Below are 8,724 nucleotides of genomic sequence, written 5' to 3' on the forward strand. Positions count from 1 at the left end.
AGAAACGACAACTTAGGTTTTTTACCAAACCATAATTCAAACGGTGTCGTCTCAACGGATTTCGACGGAGCCCTATTTAAAGTGAATGCGGCAGTCTCTAAAGCATAGCCCCAAAAGGATAGCGGTAAATCGGTAAGAGACATCATAGATCGCACCATATCTAATAGAGTGCGATTACGATGTTCGGACACACCATTATGCTGAGGTGTTCCAGGCGGCGTGAGTTGTGAAACTATTCCACATTTTCTTAAGTGTGTGCCAAATTCGTGACTCAAGTATTCTCCTCCACGATCTGATCGTAGAAACTTGATTTTCCTGTCACGTTGATTCTCAACTTCACTCTGAAATTCCTTGAACTTTTCAAAGGTTTCAGACTTGTGTTTCATTAAGTAGACATACCCATATCTACTCAAGTCATCAGTGAGGGTGAGAACATAACGATAGCCACCGCGAGCCTCAACACTCATTGGACCGCACACATCAGTATGTATGATTTCCAATAAGTTGGTTGCTCGCTCTATTGTTCCTGAGAACGGAGTCTTGGTCATTTTACCCATGAGGCATGGTTCGCACGTGTCAAATGATTCATAATCAAGAGACTCTAAAAGTCCATCTGCATGGAGCTTCTTCATGCGTTTGACACCTATGTGACCAAGGCGGTAGTGCCACAGTATGTGGGACTATCATTATCAACCTTACATCTTTTGGTACTCACACTATGAATATGTGTAGCAACACGCTCGAGATTCATTAAGAATAAACTATTCACCATAGGAGCATGACCATAAAACATATCTCTCATATAAATGGAACAACCATTATTCTCGGATTTAAATGAGTAGCCATCTCGAATTAAACGAGATCCCGATACAATGTTCATGCTCAAAGCTGGCACTAAATAACAATTATTGAGGTTTAAAACTAATCCCGTAGGTAAATGTAGAGGCAGCGTGCCGACGGCGATCACATCGACCTTGGAACCATTCCCGACGCGCATCGTCACCTCGTCCTTCGCCCATCTCCGCTTATTCCGTAGCTCCTGCTTTGAGTTACAAATGTGAGCAACTGCACCGGTATCAAATTCCCAAGAGCTACTACGAGTACTGGTAAGGTACACATCAATTACATGTATATCACATATACCTTTTGTTTTGCCGGCCTTCTTGTCCGCTAAGTATTAGGGGCATATCCGCTTCCAGTGACCCCTTTCCTTGCAATAAAAGCACCCAGTCTCGGGCTTGGGTCCATTCTTTGGCTTCTTCCCGGCAGCTTTCTTGCCAGGCGCGGCAACTTCCTTGCCGTCCTTCTTGGAGTTCTTTTTACCCTTGCCCTTCTTGAACTTAGTGGTTTTATTGACCATCAACACTTGATGTTCCTTCTTGACTTCTACCTCAGCTGATTTCAGCATAGCAAATACTTCAGGAATGGTCTTTTCCATCCCCTGCATATTGAAGTTCATCACAAAGCTCTTGTAGCTTGGTGGAAGCGACTGGAGGATTCTGTCAATGACCGCGTCATCCAGGAGATTAACTCCCAGCTGAGTCAAGCGGTTATGTAACCCAGACATAGTGAGTATGTGCTCACTGACAGAACTATTTTCCTCCATCTTACAGCTGAAGAACTTGTCGGAGACCTCATATCTCTCGATTCGGGCATGAGCTTGAAAAACCATTTTCAGCTCTTCGAACATCTCATATGCTCCATGTCTCTCAAAACGCTTTTGGAGCCCCGGCTCTAAGCTGTAAAGCATGCCGCACTGAACGAGGGAGTAGTCATCAGCACGTGTCTGTGAAGCGTTCATAACGTCTTGGTTCTGTGGGACGGGTGGATCACCTAGCGGTGCTTGTAGGACATAATCTTTCTTGGCAGCTATGAGGATGATCCTCAGGTTCCGGACCCAGTCCGTATAGTTGTTGCCATCGTCTTTCAGCTTGGTTTTCTCTAGGAACGCGTTGGAGTTGAGGACTACGTTGGCCATTTGATCTACAAGACATATTGCAAAGATTTTAGACTAAGTTCATGATAATTAAGTTCATCTAATCAAATTATAATGAACTCCCACTTAGATAGACATCCCTCTTCTAGTCATCTAAGTATAACATGATCCGAGTTAGCTAGGCCGTGTCCGATCATCAGGTGAGACGGACTAGTCAACGTCGGTGAACATCTTCATGTTGATCGTATCTTCTATACGACTCATGCTCGACCTTTCGGTCTTCTGTGTTCCGAGGCCATGTCTATACACATGCTAGGCTCGTCAAGTCAACCTAAGTGTATTGCATGTGTAAATCTGTCTTACACCCGTTGTATGTGAACGTTAGAATCTATCACACCCGATCATCACGTGGTGCTTCGAAACAACGAACTGTCACAACGGTGCACATTTAGGGGGAACACTTTCTTGAAATTATTATGAGGTATCATCTTATTTACTACCGTCGTTCTAAGCAAACAAGATGAAAAACATGATAAACATCACATGCAATCAAATAATAAAAGTGACATGATATGGCCAATATCACATAGCTCCTTTGATCTCCATCTTGGGGCTCCATGATCATCTTGTCACCGGCATGACACCATGATCTCCATCATCATGATCTCCATCATTGTGTCTCCATGAAGTTGCTCGCCAACTATTACTTCTACTACTATGGCTAACGCGTTTAGCAATAAAGTAAAGTAATTTACATGGCGTTTCTCAATGACATGCAGGTCATACAAAAAATAAAGACAACTCCTATGGCTCCTGCCGGTTGTAATACTCATCGACATGCAAGTCGTGATTCCTATTACAATAGCATGAACATCTCATACATCACATATATGTCATTCATCATTCATCACAACTTTGGCCATATCATATCACAAAGCACTTGCTACAAAGACAAGTTAGACGTCCTCTAATTGTTGTTGCAAGTTTTACGTGGCTGAAGTAGGGTTCTCGCAAGAACGTTTTCTTACCTACATGAAAGCCACAACGTGATTTGTCAACTTCTATTTACCCTTCATAAGGACCCTGTTCATCGAATCCGCACCAACTAAAGTAGGAGAGACAGACACCCGCCAGCCACCTTATGCAACTTGTGCATGTTAGTCGGTGGAACCGGTCTCACGTAAGCGTACGTGTAAGGTTGGTCGGGCCGCTTCATCCCACAATACCGTTGAAGCAAGATAAGATTAGTAATGGCAAGAAAGTTGACAACATCTACGCCCACAACAAATTGTGTTCTACTCGCGCGCATAGACCTAGCTCTGATACCACTGTTGGGGAACGTTGCAGAAAACAAAAAATTTCCTACGGTTTCACCAAGATCCATCTAGGAGTTCATCTAGCAACGAGCGATCGGATTGCATCTACATACCTTTGTAGATCACGCGCGGAAGTGTTCAAAGAACAGGGATGAGGAAGGCGTACTCGACGTGATCCAAATCACCGGAGATCCTAGCGCCGAACGGACGGCACCTCCGTGTTCAACACACGTACGGTCAGCGTAACGTCTCCTTCTTCTTGATCCAGCAAGAGGGAAGGAGAGGTTGAGGAAGATGGCTTCAGCAGCAGCACGACGGCGTGGTGGTGATGGAGCTGCAGTACTCCGTCAGGGCTTCGCCAAGCGCAATGGAGGAGGAGGAAGTGTTGGAGAGGGAGAAGGAGGCAACCAAAGGCGTGGATGAAAAGCCCTCCTTCCCCCACTATATATAGGAGGGCCAAGGGGGGCGCGCCGGCCGTAGGAGATCCAATCTCCTAGGGGGGGCGGTGGCCAAGGGAGGTTTCCCTCCCCCCCCCCCCCAAGGCCCCCAGGAGGTGCCTTCCCCTCCTAGGACTCTTCCCCTTTGAAACCCTAGGCGCATGGGCCTCTTGGGGCTGGTGCCCTTCGCCCATGTAGGCCAAGGCGCACCCCCTACAGCCCATGTGGCCCCCCGGGACAGGTGGCCCCACCCGGTGGACCCCCGGGACCCTTCCAGTGGTCCCGGTACAATACCGATGACCTCGAAACTTGTCCCGATGGCCGAAACAGGACATCCCATATATAAATCTTTACCTCTGGACCATTCCGGAACTCCTCGTGACGTCCGGGATCTCATCCAGGACTCCGAACAACATTCGGGTTACTGCATATACATATCCCCACAACCCTAGCGTCACCGAACCTTAAGTGTGTAGACCCTACGGGTTCGGGAGACATGTAGACATGACCGAGATGACTCTCCGGTCAATAACCAACAGCGGGATCTGGATACCCATGTTGGCTCCCACATGCTCCACGATGATCTCATCGGATGAACCATGATGTCGAGGATTCAATCAACCCCATATGCAATTCCCTTTGTCAATCGATATGTTACTTGCCCGAGATTCGATCGTCGGTATCCCAATACCTCATTCAATCTCGTTACCGGCAAGTCACGTTACTCGTACCGTAATGCATGATCCCGTGACCAGACACTTGGTCACTTTGAGCTCATTATGATGATGCATTACCGAGTGGGCCCAGTGATACCTCTCCGTCATACGGAGTGACAAATCCCAGTCTTGATCCGTGTCAACCCAACAGACACTTCCGAAGATACCCGTAGTATACCTTTATAGTCACCCAGTTACGTTGTGACGTTTGGCACACCCAAAGAACTCCTACGGTATCCGGGAGTTACACGATCTCATGGTCTAAGGAAAAGATACTTTGACATTGGAAAACTCTAGCAAACGAACTATACGATCTTATGCTATGTTTAGGATTGGGTCTTGTCCATCACATCATTCTCCTAATGATGTGATCCCGTTATCAATGACATCCAATGTCCATAGTCAGGAAACCATGACTATCTGTTGACCAACGAGCTAGTCAACTAGAGGCTTACTAGGGACATGTTGGTGTCTATTATTCACACATGTATTACGATTTCCGGATAATACAATTATAGCATGAATAAAGACAATTATCATGAACAAAGAAATATAATAATAATGCTTTTATTATTGCCTCTAGGGCATATTTCCAACAGAGGATACGTCCAGATCTGTAACCAGCGGTGAGGATAGAAAGCCAGTGTTTTTTGAAGGGAGAAAGAAAGTGTTACTACCTCTATCTTGTTTAGATCTGGAGAGGATGAGAGTGTGTGAATGTTGCAACCCTAGCAAGCAAGCGCGGAAGCTCCGGCCTAATATACGTAGTGGGGTAGTTTTCCTTTTTCACTCTGTCAAAACAATCGTTTAAAATTGTGTACAACTACATGCCAGGTCGCAGTTTTTTTAGTTGTTGATTGTTTTTTGAGATAGCTACCCGCTTGTTCCAAGTGGTGTTACGGTGTGCCAGGTCGCACTTTGTATCGTTCAAGTCTGGTACTACAAGTCCCTCCATTAAATGATCAACCACCCCCTCTTAAAAATTGTGAACAAGCCCACGGCTAAAATTAGCGGAAACGTGGCTTGCCCCAACATGCATTATTATTTATATTTTCTACTCCCTCCGTTCCTAAATATAAGTATTTTTTATTAGCCACACCTAAAGACAAGAATTTTTTTATTAGCAGTGAACCCCACATGTCGTAGACACAAAATTGTGGCAAGATTCCCTTAGGCAAGCCAAAGTGTGTCTAACAATTTGAGCAACTCAGGTTTGGCAAGTGTGGCAAGTGTGGGAAAATAATGTGGCAACATAAGACAAACATAGTCACAATCCAAACAGCCCCATAATTTTTTGTGACATGCATGAAAATTTGGTTAGTTAAATTTATATTCAAAATTTGGCAAGGTGCATCAAAACAACACATGCAAGTATCAAAAGGAAAGTCACGGCACGCATGCATGCGTTGTACTCCCTCCGTTTCCAAATATAAGTCTTTTTAGAGATTGCAACAAGTGACTACATACGAAGCAGAATATGTCTACTCCTACATATGAAGTAGCCCATTTGAAATGTGTAAAAAGACTTATATCGAGTGCAGTTCTTTGATGTGTTGCGTCAACTCGTACAGGACCGAAAAATTTGATTACTACAATGCCCTCTCCCTCGCGGACTGAGCTCCGGTGCCTTAACTGCACATGCCTTTTGCTGCATGATAGGAGGGCCAACCACCTGTTGGGCCCACCTGTCATAGACGCAAAGGAAGGAGCAGTAAGTAGAAGCTTTCGCTACACGCTATCCCTCACGCACGAGGTGGACGGACATGCAGCAGTGGATTCAATACTGTAGAAGTAGGAGTAACACCATTGTTCGTCTTCTCAAAGAGGCGAAGAGCCAAGCGCAACCCGAACGTGGCAGTTGCGAACGCTCGCGTGGTGCGGTTCCTTGGAGTACTAGCCAGGCTCTTACATGAGACAAAATTGCTATTGTTTAACAATTAAACTCCATTATCCATTGGTTGATGCTCATTCTACATAGGTCCATGCGCTTAGCACCGTTTCCTCCTGGTGTCACCAATGTTTATTTGCTAATTTATAGCATTGCATGCAATGAACTAGCCATTGCAAGTCATTAAAAGCATGCACACCTCTCATCTCTTATTGGTTGATATGTCAAGAAACAAGAAACAAGGTAGAAGTTAATGCACCGCGCCTAAGTGTTTTGGGACTATTTGGTTTTCATAAGATGACTTACACACCTAGACGGAGGGAGTAGTATAGCCCTGTAAACCGGAAAGGAGTATTTGCCTTTCTAGAGATTTCAACAAGTGACTAGACTACACCGTGTGCAGCACTCCCTCCCTTCCGGTTTATAGGGCTCAAATCTCATGAACCAAGGAATTTTGCGATTGGAGGAATGTATCTCGTACTTTACAAAACTACCCTAATTAAACTCATGCATTAATTACGTAGTTTTCTCATTTTCCTCTCCGCCTTTGTCGCGCTGCACAATATTGAGCACTCCTATATGACTAGCCCCTCTATCTACATGCGGGACATTTCAAAGCATCCGGGCCTGTTGGATTTCGGGTTCCGGCAGACCCTCGAGGTTCGAACACTGGGGTGCGCGCGGAGATCTCTCCCCTACCGATCTACGTCCGATCGTCTCGTGCGAACTAAGATGAAAATGATGAACAACGCAAGAGACACGAGGTTTATACTGGTTCGGGCCACCATTGTGGTGTAATACCCTACTCCAGTGTGTGTTATGGTGGATTGCCTCTGGGGATGATGATGGAAAGTACAAGGGAAGAACAGCCTCGCGAGGGGTGTTCTTGAGCCGATGCGTTGTGTTCTACTTAGTCTCTACTGGGTTTCTTCCCTTCTCTTCCCTTTTTTCTCTCCTCTCCTCTGCTTGGTTTTTTCCCTTGTAGAGGATAGCTCTATTTATAGAGGCCCTAGGCCCCTCCCCAAATAATTGAGCGGGAAGGGCGCCAACAATTGTCCATTTTGAAGGGGAACATCTAGTACAAGTTATCCTGACCAAAGGTGGTCTTCGGCTGCCAAAAGCACTGGTGATGACGCCGTCTTGGGCTCCACGGTGACCTCCGTGCGGCCTTCCGACTGGTCTTGGTCTCGTTGCACCAGAATGGTAACCTTTGCCTGATACCTTGGCATGTGCTTGCCCCCTTTGCACCAAAGGGGAAACAAGGACCCTGCACAGGCCGGCGCCCGCCTGGCCTTGATCGTCATAGCTTGCGTCATGGGATCCTCGCGAGGTACCATTGCATTGATCTTTCCGCCTCCTCGCGAGCCTGCCTGATGAGGCCGCTCTGGAGGAAGCTTCCTGTCGTCCGCCCCGTGAGGCTTGGCCCCTCGTGAGGGTCTGGAGCTTGGGCTCATGAAGATGGGCCGCGCTGGGCCCCCACCTGAGCCACGCCGCAGGCCGCAGGGAGGCAAGTCTGGGGACCCCCGTTCCCAGAACGCCGACAGTAGCCCCCGGGCCCAAGGTGCGCGTGGGCTTGGCTTAGCAGAGAAGCGAAGGGGAAATCATGAAGCACTGCAGGCCCTAATAGCCTGCGGCCTTGGGCACCGCGTGGCGGTTGATTGGACATGGGTGTCTTCACTTCCCACGACGCCTCGGCAACTGCACGACTGACAAAAGGGGGTGCCCGGGCCAGGCTTACTTTCCCTGCTCTCGTCCGTCTTGCCCTAGATCCCCTTTCTCGCTTTCCTCCTTCTTGCTCCCGAAATCCTCCAGATCCGTCTCAATCCTTCGCATCCGGCACGCCATGGTGACTCGCAAGTCCCCGGCTGATGCTTGGTACTGGCCAGACCTGGATTCCCCGCATTTGTCGGAGAAGAACCTCGCCCTCACGCGCCTAATGTCGGTGGCGCAGGGCAGCGAGGGGGCGATTGTGCTCAAGGTCGGCTCTGACCAGCCTGAGGGCAAGGGGAGCACCTTCTACCCGTTCTTCGTGAGCGCCATTGTTGCCGGTCTGGTGCCTCCTTTCTCTGAGTTCTTCCATGCCGTTCTCCGCCAATACAACTTGTAGGCCCTGCATCTCCACCCCAACTCTGTCCTCCTGGCGATTTTTGCCTACTATTGCGAGGCTCAAGTTGGTGTGAAGCCCTCGGTGGCCTTGCTATGCCACTTTTTCTCCCTCTGGGTTTCTGGCGCTCAGGTCTCCGCATGCGCAAGCTTCATTGCATATTCCAGCTCCAATACCATCTCGAAGCCTAGGAAGAGGATCGAAGGCTACCGGAGCAAGTGGGTCATGATGGATGTTGGGCGCCTCCACCCTCGTCTGGTATTGCCCACGGGGCAACCTAAGTCCGTGGACGCATGGTCCCGTGTAGAGCTCGTCGACCCTCGCGCG

This window comes from Triticum urartu, chromosome 2 (genome assembly GCF_003073215.2).
Source record: "Triticum urartu cultivar G1812 chromosome 2, Tu2.1, whole genome shotgun sequence".
In the NCBI taxonomy this organism is placed as follows: Eukaryota; Viridiplantae; Streptophyta; class Magnoliopsida; order Poales; family Poaceae; genus Triticum; species Triticum urartu.